Source organism: Melozone crissalis, unplaced genomic scaffold (assembly GCF_028551555.1).
Source record: "Melozone crissalis strain CALT ecotype California unplaced genomic scaffold, PUWL_Pcris_2 ptg000027l_1, whole genome shotgun sequence".
NCBI lineage: Eukaryota > Metazoa > Chordata > Aves > Passeriformes > Passerellidae > Melozone > Melozone crissalis.
Window position 1 is genome coordinate 3172994 of NW_026535805.1, and position 13829 is coordinate 3186822.

Consider the following 13829-nt stretch of genomic DNA (forward strand, 5'->3'; position numbering starts at 1 on the left):
CACTTCTTAAAATCAAATAATATGCATTAACCAGTTTGGCAGTGTCCTTTTGTGAATCGCCCTTAGTTTCAGGATTCATGACATGTGAGAAGTATCTAGAAAGCGTTTGATTATGGCCCAGTTCAGCAGCAATAGTCTGAGATGAGCAGGTAAATCTCTCTCACTGTGAGTGGCTTTGGTTCACGCAGCTGCCAGCACAGGCAAAATTCTGCACTGATGCTTCAGACCTGGTGTGCATAACAGCTAACCTGCTTGTTTGTTGATTTGTTACTGTTGGGAACTATGCTCATGGTAGAAACTTTTATTTTCAATTCCCTTTTAAAGCTCAGCACGTTGAGCCTCCCTTTCTTATGCACATGCTGCCAAGGAGGATTGTCTCCAGATAAATTATGCCCTCTCTTTCTTAAACAAGATTAAAGAGCTTCTCCGGCTGTTAAGTATCCAGCGCTTGAAATCCCAGTCTGTTTAGTTCACTGTGGCATTTGCCAACTGTGTGGAGTTCTGATGAGGTTTGGATACTTTACTGGTACAATGTACAACATGGTTTAAGAAATGTAAAATGTAGAGAGCATTTTTGACGTTTAGTACAAAAATGAAAATCCATTCCTCAGAACAGAATTGATAGACTGAGACAAATAAAAAACAAGCCTATGAAAAGCCTTTTTATTCTGTCTTACATATTTATGTAACTATAAGGAGAATTTCCTCATCTTTTAATTAGATTGGTGTAAAAATGAAAAAGCCCGTGCAAAGGATTTAAAATTTATTTTGATGCTGTTTTCTGGAAATGATTTTGGATAAAAAATGGGCTACACTGTTTCAGATGTAGGGAAGATGCCAATCAAAATCCCAGAATTCTGGCTGTGAATTTATTTTAGGTTTAGGATTTTTTTTGATGTGGAATTAGTCATGTTTGTTTGTCTTTGGAAGTTATGCAAAAAATTTACTCTGAATGTAAATAGATTGTCAATATAAATTTTGCAGTGCATTCTCTCCTTTTTTTTGTGGACTCATAGTCTTAATTTTAAAGTCCAGTTAAAACTGAAATTCTGCTGGGTTGATAGATTTAGGATATTTGGCCAAGTTTCCTATTGCTCTTACTGCAAGTTAACCTATTTTCAAGAAATATGCAAATATCATCACTGAGAGAGCAGTAGTCCCCACAAAAATTTGGCACAAAGTAGAGATTTTTATTACACTTCCACTCTTTGTGGATAGCTGAGAAGAAGATCACAGAGCAATCTAAAAGGAAAGCCACAGGCTGGAGAGAATAATAAAGAGATATCAATCCACCACACCACACCATGTCTGACACAATGGCATGACAAGTGGAAAATAACTTTAACTCTGTAAAATAGGGAAAAGGCAGTAAAAAATGAATTGTGTTACAGTTTCTAAAACCTGCCTCAATTCAAGAAACAAATGCTCCTGAGCAGTGCCAAGGTGTACGATTTTCACATAAATCTCACATGTCAGCAAATGGGAAACATGTAAAACCCTAAGAAACAGCGTCAGAAAATACCAGATTTGCTAAGACCATTGAGATCACTGATTTAAGAAGGTCCCATGCCAAAGGCCTTCCTCATAGGATGCATCCTCAATGCCACGTGTTTTGATTTTCTCCAATAAAAATATTCGCAGAAAACATAGTGATATTTCCTATAAGTGATGCACCATTTTGCTGCATATAAACATAATTAGAGGTATTTTCTTCAGTGGTCAGTTCCTTTCTTTTCTCCAGGTTTAACTAAGTTAAGGCTTCAAGGAAGAACATTTGAATGAGTTCCCTTTGAAAATACAGGCAAGATCTTATTCCTGTTATGTCACTTTAGAGTAATGCAATAAAATGTGCTTTCTTGTTCAGATTTATCTCCACATTTTTATATCATTCTTCTGAATATATCTGGTGCAGATTAAAATTAGTAGAAAAAAACTTGAACATCTGAAAATGGACCCAAATTTGACCTCAGGATCAAAATACTTTCTGGAGCACATGAACACATTGCAGGAGGTTCTGATCCAAAGTAAAGGTTCTAAGGTCAAGCAGAGGGAAAGAAGAAAGGAAGAAACAGGTTTGTTTTCTTTAAATATAGTCCTAGGTACAATTTTGGATCTTGAGTAATGTGGAGATGCAGTGATGGGCAGAATCTAAATGTGGAAAACTGAACCATGTAGAGATTTATTTGCTAACAGCTCTCCAGACCTTCACTTATTATGTTTTTATATTCATGGATTGCCCATGCAGGGCAGGATAAAAGAGTGAGTAAGGAATTTTGACTCTTTGCTTGTATTAGCCATTAAGCAATGCAATGTCATTGGTTTGAGTTACACTGTGCTGTGCTAAGCACACACAGCCTTTAGTGATCATTCTCTGAAGAGTTCCTGGTCACAGAGTGACAACAATGACATTGTTTTCATAAGCAATTCACAGAACCCAGGGACTGAACTGTACAAATTGTACCACCCTTCCTGGTCAAGTTGCTCAAAACCTGTCCTAGGGAAGAGTATTACATACCTTTGTTCATTTTGAGGGTGCTAGTTAGAAATATCTTGAAATACTCTTGTAGGTTTCTGGCCTTGTTTCATTAAGTTATTTTATACATAACCTGTCACCTTTTTACTCAGTAAATTCTGCTCTTGAGTCTTAGTGTCTTTTAAATTGGGTGTCACATTCTCTAAGAATGTATAGTGATATGTTTAAAAAAGTGAATGAGTTCAATGTATGTGTTTAAATGGAAGGAAGAGAACTTTGGGACATAAAGCAGAAAACTTTGAAAGGAACACAGTATTTGGAAAAAAATACAAAGTCAATGAAACTCTTTGCGCTCTTCACCCTTAGAAGTAGCTCTGGAGAAATGTGCAGGCTTCAGTAGAGCTATAATAGATTTGTAATGCATTGAGTGAGAAGACTTGGTCTCCTGTTTGGTAAATATTCTTTTCATGGCTCCTAGGAAAACAAAATATGTGTGCGTTTAGCATTGCTCATGGTGAATATTCCCATTGACATCTGCATTCAGAAGGAGGGTAGGTATGTATCAATTTAAATAGACTGTGCTTATCAGGAATTACTCACTTAGAACTATTTTACTTTTTTTTTTAAATTCTGCATCTGTTAAAATTCTATGTAAAAATAATTTATGAGGAAATTTTATGCTTTATTTCCTCTTTTAAATAATGCTCGTGTAATTATGTCACCCAATTACTTGTATTAACATACCCTTGTACACTGTATGGGTTTTCTTCATAGCAGTTGCCATTACAATTTAAAGAAAAATATTCTCCTCAGACAAGCCTCTTTTATATAAAGGCATTTTTAACAGGGACAAATTGTTTCTTGTGTAAAAGAATAATTCTTGTGACAAAAATTTTTGACCTTTTTTCTCTTTCTTTTTGTTTTGTTAATTTAGGCTGGCTAAAATTACATACATATTCATGTATTTTAATAAGAACAAAGCATTACTCTTGGATATTTTCCATAAATTTGTTCTCATAAGCAATTTGATAGACATCTACTGTAAGTGTAATGAGGGAAGTTTACAGTAAATCAGTCTGCCTGGTTTGGAAAACTAGAATTTATTAACCTATTTCCCAAAGGCCCAGTGTTACCTATGAGATTAGAGGAAAATTGTCACAGTTTCTGTTTTAGAGCAGGAGCACTTTATAATAAGACTATATCGTCTAATTGTTTAAAAATTTATTGTGTTTTATTGAAATGAAATCAATTTACCACATACTATTAATTGTTTGTAAGATTAGAGGCAGTCAAAAAGTCTGGGGAATGCTGAGCACATTTGCAGTTCTGTTTTTCAGCTGGGATTTTCTGCACAGGCTCTGATCCACTCCTGTTGCTAACCATGAAAGAGCTGTCAATATGCTGGTTAACCAAGATGGTTCTGCATGGAAAGCTTCCAGCAGTGGGATCAGCGAAGTGGTGCCACTAATAAACCCTCCGTTAATTGCTCAAGTGGTACCTGAAGGAGACTCAGAGGCCAGAAGCAGGGTAACCTGTCACTGCAGGGTGTCAGGCTGAGTGTCAGGCTGTGAGCCTGGCAGGGTGTGTGAGCTGGGGTATAAATCACTCACACTCAGGCCATCAGTGAAGTGCTAAGCATGTTTGGGAGAATGCTTAAAATTCTACATGAAGAGTTAGACGATGCTTTTTTCTCATTTATAGCCACAGAACCTTGTACCTGTTAACTCCCCCTGTGTCATTTTCTTTTCCATTGCTTTATGAAGAAGAAACACAAATATATGCACTTGTTATAGGAATTGCAAAATAATTAATCTTGTGTTCTTTTCACACTTTAACTGATATCACCAGATATTATGCTAATATTTTTGTATATGTGTATATACAGTAATATCTCAATCCTTTTTGTGTTAAGGGGAAAAAGTGAACATTAGAAGATTAACAAAATAGTATACATCTTTTAATCCTGCCATGTTCCACCACATCTGATAGTTTTATATATTTTATATATCTACTCATGTAATTCAGTTGAAGGACTGGAGCCTTCTCTTGTAAAATTTCATAAATTTAAAAAATTATTCCCAGTTTTTCTCCTCACTTAACCTTAGCATCAGAACTTGATAAATTAATTTTGGTGGTTTTGTGCTCAGTTTCACTTTCAGATTCTCATGTATGCAAAATTCTTTAAAAGTAATATTCATGGAAGAACAGGGGAATGTTATATACAAACAAAGGAGAAGGCATAGTTTCAGTACTCTGGAACATGTTGGGGCACATCTTTATACTGAGGATGGGATCATGGTCCTCCGCTAAAGGCCATTTGGAATGTTTTTATGTGCCATCTACAGAAACCATAATACATGGATACAACATATCTCCATTTCTGTTTCCATCTTTAAAAGCAATGCTACAGTACTAATAGGAAACAATTCCACCACATTGACTTTTTACATAATTTTCTTTATTTTACTCTGCTATGTCTCGATTTGATGCCACTCTAGCCACTACATTTTGAAGTTTTTATTGCTGAACAGTCATTACTTTAACACACTGCAAATAATGAAACAAAAAAAACTTAAATTTTTTGTTCCATGTGAAGATTTTCAGGCAGAAGGAACACTGAACAAGAAGGTGCTGTGATGTGCTATGTCAGTGCCTTCCAGTCCGAACATATTAACCCAGACCACTGTTTTTTCCCCCTACCTAAATAACAGACAAAGACTGTACTTTCTAAAATAAGCAGCTGCTCAGACAAATCAGAATGGAAGTAGAAACCAGGAATTTCAGATATGCCCATCTGAACTATGTACCCATATAAGCCACTGTTGAACTTCACTCTTGCAGCAGCCAGAATTGTAAGAAACAGAAAGTTGCAGTCCATGGACAGGAAGTGCAAAGTACAGAAAAGCCTATCATTTGCCAAAGACATGTGAAGCTAGTAATATAAAATCTTTTATCTTGAGGTTAGAATTATCTTGTAGTTGTACTGGAAGATTACTCTGGGAGTCCAAATGAAACCTTGCTGTGTAACTCCTATCTAGTCTTGAAAAACATGTGCAAACAGAATAACAATGCAGAAGGCAAAATGCTCATATTATGGCTGCAGAAAGCCAAAAATTGGGAATATCTGCCACATTTAACAAGTCAAACCCATATTTCCATATGAAGTCTGTGCATAGGTTTAAAAGTACCCCCTTTTTAGCATCAGACTGGTGTATGTACTCATTAAATTACTTCAGATATTTTACATTCCCATTGCAGTCTTCCATATAAATCAAATTGATACATACTTTAAAACTTACACTTATAAATAATGATAAGATATAATTAATGCTCCTAAAAATCTGTTAGCTGCAAACAGAAGCTGAGGCATGGCATAAGGTTCTTGGGAGCCATAAAACAGCATGAAGAAAGAAGACAGAGAGAAGTTCAGAATTCTGCTGTACCTTTTGAGGAAGCTTGAAGGATCAAGTCTGAAATGGATGTAGTTCCAGATATGTTACTATTTAAAAGAATAAAGAAAAAGTAGGGGAGAATTGCACAGTGTTTCACCAAAAAAATACAGCTCATAATTACTTAATACGTAAATATGAGAAAGATTGAGGAGATAGGGCTGTTATGGGTGTACTAAGAGAAAAGACAACGTCAGAATGATGCTTTCATGAATAACCCTTGGAGAAATCCAGAATTCTGTGAGAAAATACATATTTTCGCTGAGGCAAATTTAGGCTCAAGTGGCATTATAAAGCCATCTGAGCTGTAAAGGTAAGTCTCAGTTAATTTGCCAGATGAGTGCAATTTGGAAAGTAAATTCTGCTTGTCTCACTCTTGTACAGGTCATCACAGAATGGCTGCTCCTTGAGGAATACAAGAAAGATTTTGTTCCTAGGAAGGAAAAAAAAAGTCTAATAATATAGAAAATAACGCCAGAGTTAGGGATCATATTTGTTAGGGTAAAAAAACTTAGTATTTCAGTGAATTTTACATCTGTTTTAAAGCTCTAGTGTGATGAGCCATCCTTTGGTTTTCTCTGATTCTATTCCAGCAGAATGAAATCACTTCCTGTAGGTAGAAACCCAAATTCTAAGTAGAATATTTCCTGGTCCCGATAGAACTGATATTATTTTGTATAACTGTTTCAGCTCATGCTATTAAGAACTTTCCTGTGATTTCTGGATCACAGATTAATGCCAGAATCCTCCAAGTCACTGACTGAAATATTGTGAAACTGCACATTATTGTATCTGAAAAGGGTATTGAGATCTTGTTCATACTGCTGGTACTTCACAGTCTGATTATTGTAACACATTTCATTTCAATCTTCCCTTCTGTCTTGAGAGTTGCCAGCAAATGGTCCAGAACTTCAGTTAGACTTCTTTTCTATTAGAGTTGTCACCAGCATGGCTCCTGAATTCTTTATAAGCTCTGGTGATGTGATCTAGAATAAAGGCCTGCTTTTGACCTTCAGGCATTGGCATGGCCTTGCTCAAACTTACTTTTTGACCTTTGTGTCTCCTGAGGTTCTGTGCCCTCTCCTTTGATCACCAGCCAGGCTGTCTTTCCCAGGATGGGCTTGTCACCTTTAAAGTAATGGTTGCAAGTGTATTGATGCAGTAATGACTTTACAGCCCAGCAAGCTCCACTTCATTAAATTGGTTGTAATTTGAACTCTGAAACAAGATAGCATCTTCTGTAATTATATTTAAATAAATTAAGGTTAGAACTGTGGTATTTAGTTAGTGATAGATTGCCTTTATTTATTCTTATACCTTGTCCCAGGACATTGTATGCATAATTAAAAAAATAAGGCCTATACTCTCATATAGTATGGCTGTGATATATAAGCACATTGACATAAAATTTAATGGTGCAATTAGCAACAGTATTTTCTGTGTTATTCATAAAAGCTGTTGCAGTATTTTACACTGCTTCCTAGTAATTAGTATATTAGTAATCCAGGTGATGGGGAGAGAAGTATTATGTAATGGTAACTGCTCCATTTCAGAAACACCAGGGCTTTATGGATATTCAGCCTTAGTTCTGCATTCCTTTTCCTTTGCAGTTTACAAATATGCACATTTTGCAGCAACACAGGCTCTTCCTCACTTTGGAAATGGGAAGGAAAAGAAATGGAAGCTGTATAACCTGTGTTTACTGGCCTAATTTCCAGTCTCTTTTAAAAATCATCTTGAGTCTAGCATAATTCTACTGAAAATCTGGTGGTACAAAACTTGGAAAAGATCAATTTAGGCGCTAGTAATGGAGTGCACAGAGTGTATCTCTTCCCAAAGAGAGACAGATTTTTTTTTCTAAGTTCTTAAGTGAAGTGTAAGAGATATTCTTTTGTAATATTTGAGAGCTAATCATTGGGTAATGGGTGTTGCATGTTTAATGCAACAGTGTAGCTGTCATGTTTTTCTTTTCTTTTCTTTTTATTTTCTTCTTTCTTTCTGCACATTCACCTCTTCTTGAACAGAAATAAAAGGTTCAAGGCTTGTCAGCATCAGTTTATAGATAGCTGTTTAAAAATAATGAGGTATTGGGTATTGTAAGGCTCAGGGCTGTCTTGCCAGACTCATTTATTTCCATTCACCTTTTGTCAGAATTGCAGACAGAAGACATTCAATTAAAACTTGTCACCTGTTGCGTGTGACCTAATTTGTATTTGTGACTGTCACAGATTAGGATACATATGGAGCCATTTAAAAATGTAAAAGGAACAATAGGATTCTTAAACATTTTATGTCACATTTTCTTCATGTGAACATCTTTGTTTATGGACCGTTCTTCGAGGGAAATCACTTGGGCTGAGAAATAATAGAATTTATTTACACGAAGTCTCATTTACATGGGAAAACGAAGGGGATTTTATTAACGTTCTTTTGTGGTTTAATGCATAAATGGCAGTGCACAAAATTTCAGCATGTAGATGATTAGTTCATGCAAAGTTAATGTTCCTTTCAAGAGAGGTTGAGTACTGAGCTGTGTAAGTAATGCATTTATCAGTTCTTTTGTCAAACTGAAAAAAACAAACCACTGGGCTTTAGCCTAAAAGATGTGTTTATCAGTTCCTTTGCAAAAATCCAGCCTATCTCATCTCCTCCTCCCAGGACAAAAACAAAATTTCCAAAATACAGCTTACATTTGGTTGCCTTGAAACTTTGTTTAGTATTAAACATTAGCAAAATCTGAAATATTAGTTTGAAGCATTTGTTTTGCAAAAGCAGTATTATTCTCTTTTGTTTTTTCAACCTGAAACAATTCACTAAATATTTTAATCAGCCTGATTATTTGGGGTTTTTTAATAATAAACTTTTTTTTACAAATTGTTGCAGAGGAACAGATAAATTAAACAACTAGTCACAGATTAAGTTAGATATTAAAGTAATAAACACTGTTTTGTTTTTCAGTCAATTATATGGGTCAGTTAATGAATTAATTGTTTTACAGGCACATCTTGAGAACAGCCAGTTTCATCCCACATTAACAATTACTTTTTTGTGCTAGTCGAATGCAAAGTAGGAGGATGAGTTTTAGACTTCCTATGCTACTCTAAATAATGTGTTTAATTGTGGAGATGGCTATAGGAAGACAACACTGAAGCCTTCCCCTGGTAATTGTTAATTCAGCCATAGATCAGGAAAACTTTAATGTGAGTCATAGCTTCTATCTTCTTTGATGAATTAAGGCTCTGTTTTCAAAATTCTGTCTGCCTAGTACACACATATTTTACATCTCTAGCTGAATTTTTACCTGCATAAGTTGTTATCCAAATACTTTGTAAACTGATTGCAGAAGCTCTTTGGCATCTTTGTAATTCAGCACATAAAATAAATATGCAGATCCAGAAAAAATGATAGCTGATATTATCTTATTTCTTCAGCTCTGTTACTTTTCTGCATGTTTCTACTGTATTGAGAGAGATCTTTCATGGTTTAAAGTATTTTTTCCACTGCAAATCTCTCAGTCTACCGGGTTAATGCTCTGGACTCTAACCCCAAATTATAGAGGTTGCTGAAGTGCCTAAAGACTATCTAGATGAGTGTGCATTTTTAAATCTCAGTACATTCTGTCTCTGTTCATGGTGGAAAAATCAACTAGTTTTTCTGGCTTATGTAAATAAAAGCAAAATGGAGTTTATAATATTCACTGAAGTTTATTCAGCAATCTTAGAGATAATCACAGTAAGTTCAAGTGAACTGGAGCATTCTATTAAGGCATTGTCCCAAAGGAGAAGCACACTGGAACCTGCCATTAAAATTATATTTGTGCTTTCCAGTTTTGTTGTTAATCTGGGGCTTTTTACCTCCGCTACCGATGTTCCTCTAGAGCTTGGCAAGATGCAGTTACGTGGGTATTCATTTTTACCTGTCTCACTGTTGAAGACAATGCTGGAAATCTTGCAGACATCTGTAGAAAATGGATTGTTAGCCAGTTACATATGTCAAAAAATGAGATAGGAATATTTTTCATACATATCAAATGCTGTGTTAGAGGCGGAGCTTGCCAGGGTGGCGTTGATGTAGAACATACCACCTTGCCATGAGACTGATATGTAGGGGAAACAGGAAGGGAGCAGAATGTGAAATTCCTGAGGGAAGTAAAAATTGCACATTTCAGTCTGATTTCAAACCTGTTGTTTACCAATTAAGTAATTTTTTTTTTTTCCTCAAAGAAAAAGCTCTGTAATTAAATGGAGTAAACAATTTCTTCCAGGCAAACCTGGTGTTGGTAGAACTTGATTTGAAGGATAGGGCTAATGCCTTCCAATGTAACTTGTGGGTATAGAGCTCTGTGGAAAGGATGAGAATGTTTGTGGGTCAGGTGAACAAATGAACACTGGCAGCTTGTAGCCAAGGTGAGGAGAAGAGGATGGAGAAGAAAAATAGAGATGGATGATAAAGGAGTAAATAGTGATGGATGATAAAAGGAGTAAATAATATGCTTTAAATATGGCTTGAATCTGTATGGAAAATGAGATGACATGGTTAAATAGTATTTTCATAGTGAGGACCTGAATTGCAAAGTCAATAATATACTGGGGTATGGGCAATCCTTTTGGTTATGTAGCATCATCACAGTGGGTGTCTGTCCTGCATGAGATCTTCAAGGCAGTATGAGGAAAGAACCACAGAACAGTAATAATAATTTACATTTATTGGCAAGGTAGAAACAGATGAGGAAATACAAAGAAAATAAGTTCAGATTTACCTGTGTTGTTTAGATTTAATATCCTGATGTGTAGCTCATTGGCACATCCGCTCTGGCCTTCAGTTGTTTCTGTGCAAGGCTGTGTGGACACATTTAGTGTAGAGTGAGTGCCCAATGTGATTTTGTTGTGTAGCATTTGTTAGAAATCATGCAAAGATTATGTAAGGAACCAGGAGGCTGACGTTTTTGTAGAAGCTTATGTAGTGACTATATAAAAACATTTATTTCCTGAAGAATAGGTGGAGAATATCTTGTGTTTTATCAATAAATTACTAATGTTGTAATTTATTTTTAAAAGTAACTATTGCACTGAGTTACACAGTTTCCATCTCTCCCTATACTACAGCTCTACAGCCCAACCCTCATCTTCTGAGATTTTTAAGTCATGTCTAAATCTTTGAACACCCATCACTCCTGAACAAGCCAGTTCATGAGTTCTGCTTGTCCTGAGACGTAAAGTGAATGTGCTGCACTTTAACATTGAAAGTAACTGCTCTCTTAACTGGTGGCAAGCCTGTTCTTCCTATTTCTACCCTGTGGTCATCCCTGTTTTTCCCATTAGGGCTCTTGGTGTTGTTTCTCTGTTGAAGGCTTTTCAAATGAGCATTAGGGAATGTGAAGAATCGCATTGTCTTGTCTGTGAAGGAGCTGTGTTCAGTGACATGAATGTTTTGACCCTGAAGGACTGTAATTATAATACATATAGTGCAGTTCATTGGGAGATATTACAGGATTTTTTTATGGGTGGAGTGGGTATCTTTCTTTTCGCTTCATGGTTGAGGACTGATTGAGTGAGGACTGATTGAGAACTGAGATGCTGAAGATTTTGTGAAGCCACAAAGCACAGCAGAGCTGAAGCAGAGGTCTACCTAATTTCTCCAGATGTCACAATATCCTCCTTAATAATCTGAATACAGACTGTGTGGAATTCAAACAGTTATGTCTGTGACTGATGTAAAGCTCCTCCTGCCCCAAATGAGGATCTTTGTGGACAAAATTACTTTTATTTCTTCCCTTTGCTATTCTAACAAAGGAGGCATCAGTTGCTACTGTCTTGATAAATAAAATTTTATGTAATAAATTCTCTCATATAAGTTATAGGAGTTACAGAGGAACATCCATGGATATACTTTGGAACCTCTAGATTTCAGTTTGCTACCTGCTAAACGCCACAGTTTTTATGGAATATCAGATGGGTATAGCTTGTTAAGCAGTGTCTTGCACAGTGTTTACTCCTATAAAGACCCTTGGAAAGTAAAATAAAAATAGGGTGTTAGAGTATCAGAAGTGAAATCCTAAGTATCTACTTTTTTATAAATACAGAAAAATATAGATATAGGATATCTTACAGATAAAGGAAATATTAGGAGCCAAAATTATGATAAACTATCAATTTTAATGGATGGATTATAAAGCTCTAATTTATTGGTGTTACATTATCAAAACTATTTTCACATTAAAATTTGAATTATAGACTTAGGTAATTTTAAATTGTGCAATACAATTGCCCTCCAGTTATCTAGAAGTTAGGGTTTTTACAAATAAAGCTTTATTTATAGATAAAGCAATGTATATTAGGTGAGGGCATGGATCTAAGTAAAATTTTGCTATAGTGACATTTTTCTGTATTTCCTTCCATTGAGTATGTGAATGGCTTGAGTGTGTATCTCATCTATTGCAAAGGAGGTAAAAAAAATTGTTCATCTTGGTAGATTTATATTATTTTAATTTAAGCTTCAGTTCCATTACTTTTTGATTAAACATACTTATGTCTGATGCTATCCATCTTTTATCACTATGAAATCTGTTCCCAAGCAGAAAGAAGGATGGCATCTGAATTATGCAGAAATCATTTTCTATCTATTTTTCTTCAAATGCTGGGCAGTCTTTTTCATAATCCCACCAATATTGCATGTGGCTTGTTCTAATCCTCTGCCTATTTCTGAATATTCAGCTATCAAACCTTGGTCTTCTGCTGTTTGTTTTTATGGCAATGTATTGTCCTGGATGTCATTTGCTTCAGCTGTAGCTCAAACTCCCAATTCAAGTGTGAAGAACACTGAGTTATTATTAGTTCTGAAAGGTTTGAGCTATCAGTTTTTATAGTGGTGGTCTTGTAGTTTGTGCATTTCTAAGTATAACTTTAAAAAATAAAAACAGAAATAACTGTACTCTGTTGATTGAATTAGCAAAAATTTTATCAAACAGCATAGATCACAAATCAGTCACAAGTTACATAGTTAACTACCATAAATAAGATTTCATTCATAGTTATGCACTGACCTCTTGGGGTATGTGGTTCATTTGTGTTACTGTTTAAATCTTGTGATCCCCATAAATGCAACTGGAGACACACAATGAAGAAATGTACTTCTTGGGTTTGATGGACTGACATCCACAGTCTTCTGCAGTAAGCCAGGTGAAATTTCACTGTGAAGTAGGGGTGATCATTACCTGCTTTCCTGATGAGCAAAAGCTGTTGACCACTGTTGGATGCAACTCACTGAATTATAGTTGCAGGTGTTTGTTGTGTCCTCAAAGCAAGCATCTCATTTCTTTTTAGGTAACCTAGGAAATACAGGCAAAGAAAAAAAAAAAGCAATACCACCCTAACAATAGTTGGCCTTGGATTTCTGGCTAGTTGGCAAAACAGTTTTCCTTTACAAAACCCAGTCAATCCATTTTGGTTTCTGAGAAGGAAAGAGGACTGACCGATGTTTCCTGGTTACTAGTCTGGGCTACCTGTGCGGGTTCAGAGGCAGCACTTAAACTCTGTGCTGTGTTCTTCTTGCTGCGCACATGAACTGTAACTTCTTTGTTGGTGGCTTCCCTTGCTGTCCAGAAGCCAGTTCTTGTGGTATTTTGTGTCTAAGGGAGAGACCAGAGGGAAGGGACATAGAAGAGTGGGGCACAATAATAGCAATAGAAAGTAGATATAGAGGGAGGAGAGCTAAAATAGACAATGAAAAGAAAAGTGAGAATGTGAGCTGCACTTTATTACATCGCTCACAGGGGCCTTTAGTACTTAGTGTGTCCTTCCATTCTTGTGTTGTTAAATCCGTGTCATCGGGGACAGATTTTGCACTTGTATTATTTGTCCTGTTGTCCTGCATGTGTGCCAAGTTCTTCAACTTCCCTGTTATGTTAC

The 13829-nt window shown here is 35.9% G+C and overlaps 1 protein-coding gene across 14 annotated transcripts in view; it reads left to right on the forward strand.

Moving 5' to 3' along the window:
• The window catches only part of ESRRG (estrogen related receptor gamma), a 368263-nt gene that overhangs the window by 304417 nt on the left and 50017 nt on the right, over positions 1-13829 (forward strand). The window lies entirely within an intron of this gene.